This window comes from Mastigoproctus giganteus, chromosome 7, assembly GCF_048544385.1.
Source record: "Mastigoproctus giganteus isolate SK-2022 chromosome 7, ASM4854438v1, whole genome shotgun sequence".
NCBI lineage: Eukaryota > Metazoa > Arthropoda > Arachnida > Uropygi > Thelyphonidae > Mastigoproctus > Mastigoproctus giganteus.
The window spans coordinates 9,961,236-9,974,012 of NC_143581.1; the positions used below are offsets into that span (position 1 = coordinate 9,961,236).

Genomic DNA, 12,777 nt, shown 5'->3' on the forward strand with positions numbered 1-12,777 from the left:
ATTCTCGAGATTCACACAGTCCGGAACTAGGGTGACAGCGTTCTGTACCACCCCCCACTGGTTAAGATGAAATGGCATCCTGAAAATCAAAGAAATATTCTCTGAATGTAGATTTAAAGTAAAATTGAATAAATGGAGTTTGCAATAATCATGGGACTCGTATTCCCCCTCCCTCAAAAAAATATTTAATTATATCATTAAAAGTGCTCAGTTTTCATTCGATAGTGCTTCAAGGATTTAGAAGACTGGAAAATTATTAAAAGGGTGACTGTGAACTCCATCCTCTTAGAAGCCATCCCCCTGAAGAAATTATTCCACACGCAAAGTGACTATTAGCATCCCCGAGATAGAAAAACACTTGATTCCATCATTAGCAACGCCATAACTTTTATCCAACTTCCATCTTCACTTCTAAATATGTTATCGATAACAGGTAACTCGCTCAGAGAGAGGATGGTATCAATGAGTGCGCCGGCCGGCCACTTGCACCACTTCGATTATTTAATCAATGAAAACGAACAAAAAATAATATATACGATTTATTCCCTTAATTGCGTACGTAGATAAAACCGCTTAATACGTTCCCGCGTTAAACGTTTTCCTATTTAAATTCTTATCTGCGAACATATATTTTTACACAGAGTGTATGCATTTGTTTTAGGACATGAGAAGATATAGAATTGGTATATTTATGTCCTGGTAGGGGATGGCATTCCCGCATGGCCGATATGCAGGAACAAGAAACTAGCTTCTCAATTAGATTGCTTGTCCTCGTGTGGAAATGCTGCTATACAACCTCACCATTAAGCATGGGAAAAAGTTTTGTAGATAATCAGTACTGCGCCTTGTGAGAGGATAATTACTGCAAAATTTAATGCGCACGTATCCGGTCACTCTGAAAATTCCACATACCTGAATTGAACGTAATTATTACAGAAAATGAGTACACTTGCTCAGCGAGAAGATTATTATAGCAAATTAACTTAGCGAGATAATTTCTCGAATAAATCACCACTTCTACCACATGTGCCACACAATTAGCGCACAAAATCAATCCTCTGTATTGTGTCATAAATACGACCAGAAAATGGCCACATTTTCTCACTTAGGGAATATTTATTCGAAATAATTAATAAATGGCATTACTAAAATGGGGATAATTGGAAGATTAATTAGATAGTTGGGTTATTTTTATACATTTCTCAGAATTTGATCGGATGGTAATGGTAAATTTTATCACTGCTGTGGAGATAATTCCTCCAGTTCATTCAGTGATGAGGGCAGCAGAATGTTCGTCCATATATCAAGCTTTAATGAGTCCTACAGTTTTTTCTTTTGGATTTATATCCGGAGACTGGAGTCAGTGGTAATTTTCAGAAGTACTGCTCAGATATACTGTGCCCTCCCCCCGAAAAAAACTCAGAGACCTTGAGAATCTCTGTCCATTGAATAAAGTGGCCCAGAGTGGAGACTTTGTTTAGAATTTTGCTAAAACGAATTGTTTATCGGAGTTTATGGCTGTCATAGCCTAGATTTCTAAGTTCTATGTTAAGAATACAATATATGGATTGATCTTGGCCTACGCTAAAAGTATCCCAGAACTGCTTCGCGATTCGACCTCACAGTCCTCCTTAAAGCTCTGGGATCCCTATTTTCTACTGTCCTCTTTCTACCCCAGCTTTTCCTTTCAGAAGACAGAACATCCACTTCCGGAAGGAGTAACTGCCCACTCTTCTAAATTCTAGGATATACCGTTGGACAATCCTGAAATATCTGTTTGGGCAGCAATACCAAGGTATTGCTGCCTAAAGTTTAGGTCCCATCATCACCCTGACCGGATGAATTACTGCATTACTGACTACCTTAATATTCTGAGTGATCAGTTAATCCCATGGTACAAACCTTATGATGCCATAAATGATGTCATATTTCAAGATGATAATGTCTCAATAAGCACACAGCTAGTTGTGTACAATCTTGGTTTAAGGATCATGAAACTGAGTCTAAGCATTTACTATGGCTCACATAATCACCAAACTTAAAAGCTGTTGAGCCGCTGTGGGCATATTTGGAGAGGAGATTGAGAAGCTTCCTCCACATTCATCACTTAAGGAGCTTGAAATGTTCCTCCATGAAGAAAGGTCCAATATTCCTCTTAAGACAGTTCAAGGTTTATTTTAATCTATTCCACATATAATACTATTTTAAAAGTAAATATGGGCCCAACACCATATTAGTGCATACTTATGACTCTTACCACAGCTTTTTCCATTAATTTGTCCACCACCTGTATTTCCATGTTATAATAATAGATGCATCCCTTGAAAAAAAAAATTAAGCAGTAAATTTTAAATTCAGATTTATTTATAGTTGTTAGAGTGCTGCATTAAAACCTATAGTACTTAGAATCATGCATGAGTTGGAGGTTGAGAAGATTAAAGAAGATATTCATAGAATATCTTCCTTCCATGGGCATTGTTCAGAACAGTGCCCATGGAAGGATCTATAGAAAAGGCATGCAGCAGAAACAGAACGTCTATGAGACAGTGGAGAGACTCTGTTAGAGATGAGTCATTAATTAGCCTAATTGCCCTTTTTCGAATGGAATCTAGAAGCCTAAGGAAAGTTTTGGGGGCACCGCCCCAGATACAATATTCCATGGTAGGATGGATATTCGATTTGTATAGAGCGATAGCTGTTTGGAGAGCGAAAGAAAAAACCCAATTTTTTAGATGCAGAGGAAGCAATATGATCTTGCCTAGAAATCGGAGTGTCATCGAAGATAAGGATAGGAGCAGAAGAATTCTTTTTGCGAGATATACGACAGATGGATGTTAGAAGGATTGAAATCAATTAAGTTATCGTTGCCCCACTGTAGAATTATCTGAAGATCAGCATTTAAGGAATTGTTAGTGAATATTCGAGAAGTTGAAGCTGTTTGTGCAGGGCAAGGTGGAATGTGGAAAACTGGAAGGTGGAATGCAATATGCTTTCATCAGCAAAACTATGGTTAGGATTTCCGGTCAATGGAAGAAGGTCATTAACATACGAAAGGAAAAGAGTGGGAGAAAGAACTGAACCTTGGGGAACCAGCATTATTTGGGAAGTTAGAAGAGAGCCATCTACCATCAGTCGCATTTGCTTCTGACATATCCTTCGTAGTTATTAATTTTGGGACTGCAGCCTTAGAATTTCTTCAAAGATTTGGTTGTTGACTATGCTGAGGATATTTAAAGCATCAAGGTATAACCATCACTTGTGATTCCGTGATTTGGAGGTATCTGTAATGTGCCAATGCAAGTGGAACAGCGCTTCTAATATTTTGACTTGCTGTTATATACCATCACATAATTGGAATAGGTTAATTGCATATTGCAACATTGTTTTTCCAGAGTAGATGAATATTCCAACACTGACTGGAATATCAAATGTTCTCGAGTTCAAAACTAATTATAAAATATTTTCAATTAACAATCAAGAGAAATTTCAATTGAATTAACAGCAAGATACTGCTGAAAACAATATTTTCTTGTCAGATTACTTGGTAAATTTAAGTTAAAAGTATCGTTTATTGCCACTTGAGTCTTACTTTCTGTACCTAAAGAGGCATATTTAAATATTTTACCCTCCAGCAATGTCCGATCCTTTGAAAATTAAAATTTATCACAGAGGGAGAGCTCTGAAACACATCCGGGAATTTGAATATCCATCTGGATATTAGTAACAGCTGCAAGGTCCTGGAGAGACCAGAATGGAATAACCAAAAATGCGGCAAAGTAGTGGTTGATGCAAGAAATGATGCTTTATGGTGAATATTTAATACTTCGACGCTAGAAAACATCACGAGCGATGGGAACATGTTTTTGCCCGGATGTAGCTACTTGATAATGCATAAAGTGGGAACAGGATATGTTGAAAAGTGCTTCGAATGTATGAAGAATGGTATTGTGTGGAAATAGCGAGGTTTTCTGAAAAACAGCGCAATTACTGAAGTGTATTTATGGGGCGCGTGTTCAAATATCAGTAATGGGAAGCGACCACAGTCATGTGTATATGAAATTGGTGGATTTAGAGTGGTTTCTTTTGTTACCGACCCTAGAGAATTTGGATCGGATGCGACTATTGAAGACCGAGATGAAGATTCCATGAGCTACTTCTATGAGAATACCTTCATTTTCTGAAAAGATGAATAATTTAGAGAGTGTCAATAGCAGATACAGAAATCAGTAGGCTTTTACTCAGTAAACTAGAACGCCTGCGCTATAACTGAGACTCCATGTTAAATATTATCAAGCTTCACTGGTGCTGGATTCAAAGTAAATGTTCGTTCTTAAACCAACGATCATCAAGCAATAAAGGACTATTTCATAGAATCTTTTCGTCGTAATATTTGTCTTAAAATATCCAGTTGCTTAAATGATGATCTCCAGTAAATGAACTACTAAGGAGGAGGAAGCGACTTCAGTCCTCAAATTCTATCTTATTTTGTTCCAAAAGAAAATCTTCGGCTCTGGGCTTATATTCTTTTAACGCTTCTCAGATTTACAGATTGGAACATATTTTATATCTTTACTGGGGATAACCACTCTTAAAACTCCTCGACTCTACTCAAAAGCTGGAAGCCAGGCTAACTAACGATCCCTTCCTCGCAATCCTCCGTAACAGAATAATGTATTCGCCACTTATCACCCGTTTGGAGGGATCTGGTTTCCAATCCCATTAGAGACTGGGGAAATTCCTAATGGCCTCTTCGATCGGAGCTACAGTTGCCGAATTGTTTCGGGTTTTTCGGATGCAAAAGGAATTGGCCAGCGAAGACACGCACACTACGATAAAATTCACATGTGGTACCCAACAAAGCACAACACTCTAACCAAAGTAGTCGATGCATAAAGAAATCCCGAAAACCATAAATCAAGCAATCCATCTCATACATCACTGATGCCAGGTCCAAGGAACATAATAATTTTAAATTGGCATCTGTAATCCCACCTATTCATTCCAAATTTATCCGAACACGTGCATCAACAAGACAGCACTCTTCATAATTCAACTTGAAACCAGCCTTTCTTCTTCGTCATTTTCCCTCCTAGACTTCATGATCTTGCTTTCTAATTCTATTCTCTTCGACAACTTTCCCGCATATATATTTCTTGAAAATTAAATCTACAATAATTCAAAGTCCAATGTCAACAAGTTCCTTCTGACTTCATGATCCATTCACATTACTAATACTACAGACCCAATAATCTTTCATTTCGGGGCCGTGATAAACCAAACAAAAACGTCTTAGAAAAATATTCAGATTGCAACTCCTGGATATTATTGTCATGCTGCTCTAGAGACGACTCCAGTATTCAGGAATATCTATCAAAGATTGCAGCAGACTGGAGAATCTGGATAAATCCACTTCACTAACTAGTTTTCATATTTCAGGGACTGTACTATTGTCCAGGAATTTGCCAACGAATCCCTTTCCAAGAAGAACATCAATAAATACATTCAGGAGGCTTCTATAAATTTTCTCTACAAACCATATAGCTAATAAGAGTGTCATAACTTGGGAAATTTCTAAGATGGATAGTCGACATTGAACTAATATAAAGATAATTGGTCAAGATCACGAGGACAAGATGAAAAAATATGAAAATTAAAGTCCAACCATTATCGCAAACGAATAAACCGTGTTTCTTCCTAACAAGTCTTAACTTATCTTCTTCCAAGGATTTTCCATTGCCAACAGCAGTAATATTTCAACCAATTACGTGCAAAGAATGGACTATTTGAAGCGGTCACAAAAACAAGACGGACGAACGCAAACACAAACACCCTCAAGGACATCACCTGGCGAGAAAAGAGGTTATATCTACATCAGGTGTGTCCGTCGTATGCCGCAGAACGATCCCCAACGCGTAGGGTGTTCTGGCTGCACTTACCTCGTCTGCGTCCTGCACGCAGAAGTTCCGACGCCTTCGGTTTTATCAAGTTTTCTCACGCCGGGGCAGCACTTCACTTTAAAACGAAGACCCGCAGGGGCAGGTTGGTTTGCACAGATAATCCACTTGTGGTCACTCAAAGAAGGTCATGGTTGTGTGGGCTTTCAGCGGGACGCACGTGGAGGAGGGAATTTCCTGACCTCTCAGTTCCGCTTTACTTGATCGGACTATCGGAAGTCTCTCTTGGCTGTGACGTCATCGGAGCGTTCGAAATTTCTCTCTCTCTCTCTCTCGTGCTGTCTCCTTCTGTCTCTCACTCTCGGAGGAAGAAGCGAACAGTTCAATATTGCGTGTGAGGGAGTTAGGTTGGCGGGGTGCGCAAGGTATGGTGGGATTGCCGACAGAGTCCCTTCAGCAGTCACAGAAGCCTCCGCCTGACTGAAAGTTTAAAGAGATGATAAATTAGAGGCAGGTGACATCTTGAAGTAGACACCACGTTATGTAGTCACTCTTACATAAACATTAGGCTTGCGATAGGCAGAACTAGCCAACCGCCATGTTTTTTTTTTCTTTCTTTAAATGGGAAATTCTTTTTTTACCAAAAAGCTTGAAATTTGAAAATATCTTTAAATCATTAGTTTGATTTTCTGCAATTTATTTGAAAAACTTATTAATTTCGATTTTAGAACTCTTGCCAATGTAGTTTCTTTTTAAGGAACGAAGAAAGTGTGGTTACTGTTTTGTTGAGGAACTTGCAGTGGAACTAACTAAAATGCCCCTGATAGGTTTCTCAATATCAGTTAATTTCCACCATTGAATTTGAGTCTACTGGAGGTAAACTGTGGTTTAGCACAAAACAATCTTAAGCCAAAACAAACACCCTTACTTATTATAAATTCCTATTTATTAAAGTAACGTTTTGGGAACCTTGTCAGTACCCATCATCAGACCATACAGAGAATGACAACAGCCAATATATAGTCTGATGATGGGTACAAGCAAGGTTCCCAAAATGTTACCTTAATGTATAGGAATAAAACATCTTAATATTTACGTGGTATAAAAGTGGACATTACCAAAAGTATAATTCTAAAGAATTTAATTATTCACAGTTCCATCTTAAAGATTTGAAACCTTTTTATATTAAATTCTTATATCTATAAGAAGATTAGACAATAATGGAAAGTGTTAGAAGCACGCACAATGATTTTTTTTATGGAGTCAACTTCTAAGACCGTTGAACAGAGTGGCCGGACGAATTGAAACAGCTTCCAAATCTTGAATAACTAAAACAGGGAGCCGGCCCTCATACTCCAGTAATCATTTTATGAATATGGCCAGTCGTGACAACCCGGTTGTGAACAATCAAACGACGATGTCTTCCACTGACACAAATAACAGGGAAAGAAAAGCCAGCTGATGTGAGTAAACTATGCTGTCGTAAAATATTCACAAGGTCTCTTTAGGTACTTGTCTCCCGGTCCTATTTGCAGTGTTGCTTAGCAACGGGGTGTCTGGTCGGAAGGTGTTTCCCATAAATCCCCTGTCTTACTGTGTCATTAGATGAACAGCAATGTGCAGTGAAATTGGAGATTTGTTCCATCTGACTCAGGCCCTTTTCGAGGGCTGTCATTTGTCTCTTGCAACAAGACGTGGTTTTCTGACACTAGAGGACAGTGGCGTATTTGACAGGCCTTCAGGGACTTGGAGAACCTCGCCAGAGGCGTCAACGCACATTGATAGGAATGACTTAATGGAATTACACAGGAGTAAGAGGCGGGATGGAAGGGGGTGGATAAAAAAAAAGCAGTCCAAAATTTCAAATTTAGGAAATTAAGTCCCGTTTATTGATTATTTTCTACTTTATGTTGTATTAAAATCCACGCCAGATGGAGGTGGGTTAAAAGCGGTTACCCATCTACAAAAATGGATTGTACTTAGACCTGCCTACAGACTTAAACTGTTATGGTTAATATTGTGACCAGAGTGTATGTGCGCCCGAGATAAGATTATCAGATTAGAGAAAATTGAGTCCATCATCCATCCGATCTAGCTACTTCTAATTATGATACATTTGCTATGCCCTGCTGGTTGCGGAGCCCTTAGATGTTAAGTGAATTCGCGTTAATTATTCGTAAGAGAAGACACCAGAACGCGCAACATATTGAATTTTAAATCACGTGGTGAATAATAAAATTATGCTTAAGGACTGTTTCGCGCTTTTTAAGCATATTCAGTTAAAATTCGCCTTATGCGCATGTTTTTCTGACAGGACGAAAATGTCAAAAGATATCGATCACTCTGAGCTCACTAGTTGATTTGATTGGTCTTTGTGCAGAATGGCTTAAATCGAGAGGAGTCGAAAATAGAAATGAGGAATATTAAACTTTAATGAAGTTTCTATAAAAATAATCGCCGGACAGAAGCATCACATTAACTCTTAAGTCCTCTGAGGAGAAAGCATGGTGGACTCTTTATGCATGCAAGCTGTCTCGATGAATATAGATAAAAATGGCGTCATCAGTCTTCTTCCATTATTTATGATTAGAAGGATGGGACAGGACAGTTTTAAAAACCAACTGTTGTTGTTGGTAGTTAGCCTGGATTCGATTTGTTAGGACAAATGAAGGAATTCAGTAGCACCGGTGGAATTTAATTTTGCTGGTGTTTAGTATGAGGGGGAGGAGAAAGATGTGTCATTCACCCCATCGGCACTGACATATTTCACCATCATTACACTTCGTTCCGACTAAGTCACCTCCAGCTGCCCAACCCTCCATTACATTCCACTCTCGGGTGATTTACATGGACTCGTGCTAGAAGCACATCCCTGGCACTGATGCATTTGATGCTTATCTTTGGATCCCATTAGGGAAGAGAGGGTATTACCAACAAGAAAAAAATCTCTATTACTCAGAACATTTGTCATGCTGTCTGGCATGGGAGTGGCCGGATGCTTGCTTGCTCTATGAAGTTGCCGGGATGGAAACTTTTGTTTCAAATCTACAGTCCGTAATTTCCAGATACTGCAGTGATTCGTTGTCTAAAGGTCGTAGGTGACCTACTGGTATGCCCTTCAAGGTGACCTGTTGAGGGTAGGAAGAGGGGGTCTCTTGGTATACCTTTACGAAAACTCGCCGGGAGAATTTGAACTTCACCAAATTGTAACTCTCTCGTAATGCGCACTAAACAGATCAATAACAACAGATTTGTGGACGAACAAGAATTCGTTAAATAAAGCGGGGTCCAACTAATTAAACAGGTAAACTGCGCCACGTCAAACAATCAGACGATAATTCACTCTATTTGTTTTGTGGGGGGTTATCAATGAACAGCTAAGCGGAAGGCAAGATTTATCACATAGCGACAAGGTTCATTAGAGACTAATGAAGTTCCCTCATTACGTGTTGCCCTAATTGTGTGTTATCGCTGATAATTAGCTCTTCGCTACACAAGGGACGGATTTTACTGACGCAGGGTGTGGCCCCCCTCATACAAGAAAACTGTGCTTTGTCAACAGTACGGAAACCAATGCCAAAGATGAGGGAAAGCCATGGGGACACCGTTTGACGGTTCATCACAAGATCATGTGATTAAATCAGGGAGAAATTTTGTCACTTGTTGGTCAGAAGCCTTCATCAGGTGACATATTCTCCAAAATTTACATAAACCTACACTTTCGGGCATTTAGTTTCTTCAATTAAATAAATGACATATTAAATATGTCTTTTAGCTGTTTTCAAAGTAAATTTGATATCCAACACGGCACCACCTATGGGATCAATTAAAAGAGCGTTGCTACAGTAACAGCTGTTTTTTAATTAGCATACAGATAAGCCGTGTTTCTGCCCATAATGTACAGTAGTGTGCAAATAAAAAGAAAAAGTTTCGTAATAAATCAACACAAGGGATTGCAATCATTTTATTTCTCACCCCTAAAAAACGAAAACAAAAAACATTATAGTAAAAACCAATTAATAATGACACCAATCAGATTTTTCCTCTGGTTTTTCATCATAACCAATCACATTCTTCGTGATCGATGTCTTTAATTGAGTCAAACAAACACGCGTGACGCAAAACCAAAAAGAAAAATAATAGGAAGAAAAAATATAGAAAAAACCTTCATTATGCTGATGTGGTGATCTTCTTTGCCGGGAGTCATGCAGGTACGTGTGTACTGAACCACACCCTGTAGCAGTGGCGACTGGGTCCTTAATGACACCATTCCGCTACTTCAGATTACTGCATGACACTGGAGGGGGCTTTTTTAATCTCCTTCTACCCATCAGTACAGCTTATCAGGTTTGCTGAATGAATGTCTTAAAGCGACTAATTTTTTTCTCTCTTATTTCCAGGATGGGTACATCTAGGGGTGGACACAGAACCATCTCTAGTCAGACAATTAGCTTCAAACTTCCCCAGCTGGGGTGGGAAATCGGTGGTAGCAGGTAATGATGTACTGCTAACCCTAATCGCTAAGCGACTAGCTCTAACCCACTTCATTACGAACTCGCAAAGCTCCAGGCGAAAAAGGAACTTGGAGTTCTTCTCAGAATTTATGTCAGGATGTAATTTTTGTCGGATGAGAAAGAACCTTGGAAAAATGAGTTCCTTAACGATTGGACAGCGTCTATTATTTGAAATTGAAACTATCCAAAAGAGAAAAACGTTGAACTTAATAGAAATACCTTAACAGTGTCCAATACATCAATAGGTTGGCAACCATATTTATTGCTTTGATATTTACTCTTCATATTACCACTCGGGATGCTAAGGGATCGAATTAGAAATGCACCAGATGTCGTTCATTGCTGCATACCTCCAGAGCAAATCAATGAAACAGTGCGGTCAACAGAGGGAGTTGCCAGCAGCTTCGCTTTTTACGGCCGACGCTAGACTAGTGTTGCTCACAATGCGCTATGCCAGAAGGGTGGAGTGGCGTTCTTGAGTTAATCTCTCCTTGGCGGTATTATTAAGCGTTCGGAGGAAAGACGGGTACCGTGACTGACATACATACACGATCAACGATATTAAATAATTCAGAGCAGTACAATGTTTAATCACGGCTGTCAGCAACATTCTGGAGAAATGGATGAATCTCGAGAATAGAAACAACTTGTGGAAAAATCCCTGACGCATGCCGTTATCCCTCGCTTCCCTGAATGTTCCCTCAAACTCATTAAGTCCGGGAGAGGACGAAGATTTTGCTCCTTGTTGATGAATGCGCAGTTTCCGATAGCTAGTTTTCATTGATTTACTCGTGGTACACTCATCGGACAAATTATTAGGATGGCCACTCTACAGCAAGGAAATCAAACATGGTTATTAGGCATTTATGACAATACTAGTGCATTAGTGGCGTATTCAGATAAATAGAATCAAGAGTGCACAAAAAAGGATTCAGAGCTGAGAAAAGGAGCTGTGAGAGTACAATGTGTGGACGACTCCTGAACAAAATCCGGAACAAACTCTTCAAATGGTATGTGTTGGTCCAAATAACATTTTAGTAAATTCATACACTATGTTGACAACTCCAGTGCAGGATGCATCAGATATAGTCCAGTGTAGACGACAGTGGCATTGCAAAACAGTGCTTTGTTGTGGGAGGGATATTTAATGAAAGACAAAAAGTCCCTTGATGCCTTGGACAGGAGGAACACATTGGACTTTTAGTATTCGTATTAGAATGGCTAAATGATGAAGAGGACTCTTTCTGTATTTGCCCAACAAAAGAAAGGAAAGAATTTCCCCATTGCTAAAAAGTGCCTGTCCAGTTCCATCCTGAGTTTTACTAAACTCTTCGCCTCCACCACCGTGGCTGATAATTCATCTATAACACGCTGCCCGACTAAATTCCATGAAATCTAGCCTTCTGGAACTCCCTGTGATTTAATATTTGTTGCCAGTTCCTGTTTCTCGTACCAATAAAAATATACCACCCTCGTTCATTTTACTGATTCCCAAAGGACCTTATACACCTCAATTAAGACGTTCACTAAAAGCTGAAACAGACGCAAGTAAACAACCCAATACCTTAGGCACTTCCAATCTTTTAGTGCGCACTAGTGTTTTCTGAAATATTATGCCGAGTACCCTTAATTTTTCACGTACCATGTGGTATTTAGAATGAGAGATATTTTTTTCAGCAGCTGAGAAAGAAAGAAAGAGAGAGGAATTCTCTACAGTCATATAAAGCGTTCTTATCTCTCCTCCATGTGTTCTACACCTTTCAGTACAGTGAGGGGCAGCCCGTGCCGTCGGCCATCCTTGGAGACTCCCTGAAGGGTGTGATACAGTGGCATGAATCACGGACTTATCATTTAGTATGGGGGTGGAGCTATTTCACGTGACAACAGTAATGACAGATATTGTTCCGCCTACAAGAAAGCATGGGATTCTTTTGGGAAATAGTACAGATTCGATTTCCTCGTGATGGTAGGAAGGATTACTCTAGGTTTCCAGCTAGGTGATCAGAAAGACAAATTGAGGGCGCTCCTCTCTCTCTCTCGCTCTCTCTCTCTCTCTCTCTCTCTCTCTCTCTCTCTTATTTACCGCTCCAATTTTTTATTCAAGCCATTTGGCAGCCCAGAGTATGAACAACCATAAGACGATTAGCAGTATCCTGTCTCTTGTTTATCCTGCATCCATCCCTCGCGTGCCACCACTTATTCCGGATACTAACCATTAATAATATGTCATCGTTAATGCGTACACACACACATACAAAGAAGATGGTATGGTGTCTGGCGGATGCCATAATATGAATAGAGTGGGATGATATTATTAGCAACGTTACTATGGCCTTGATAGTTTTTTTTTTTTTAGAAAGGTTTTGTGG

General features: G+C 39.4%; 1 protein-coding gene across 1 annotated transcript in view; it reads right to left on the minus strand.

The window, feature by feature from the left end:
* The window catches only part of LOC150082490 (uncharacterized), a 31,586-nt gene extending 25,622 nt beyond the window's left edge, over positions 1-5,964 (minus strand). Inside the window, exon 1 of the mRNA XM_090378648.1 lies at positions 5,937-5,964. The gene's annotated coding sequence lies outside the window, so the exon portion shown is untranslated. The remainder of the gene's footprint in view (positions 1-5,936) is intronic.
* Positions 5,965-12,777: the final 6,813 nt, after the last annotated feature.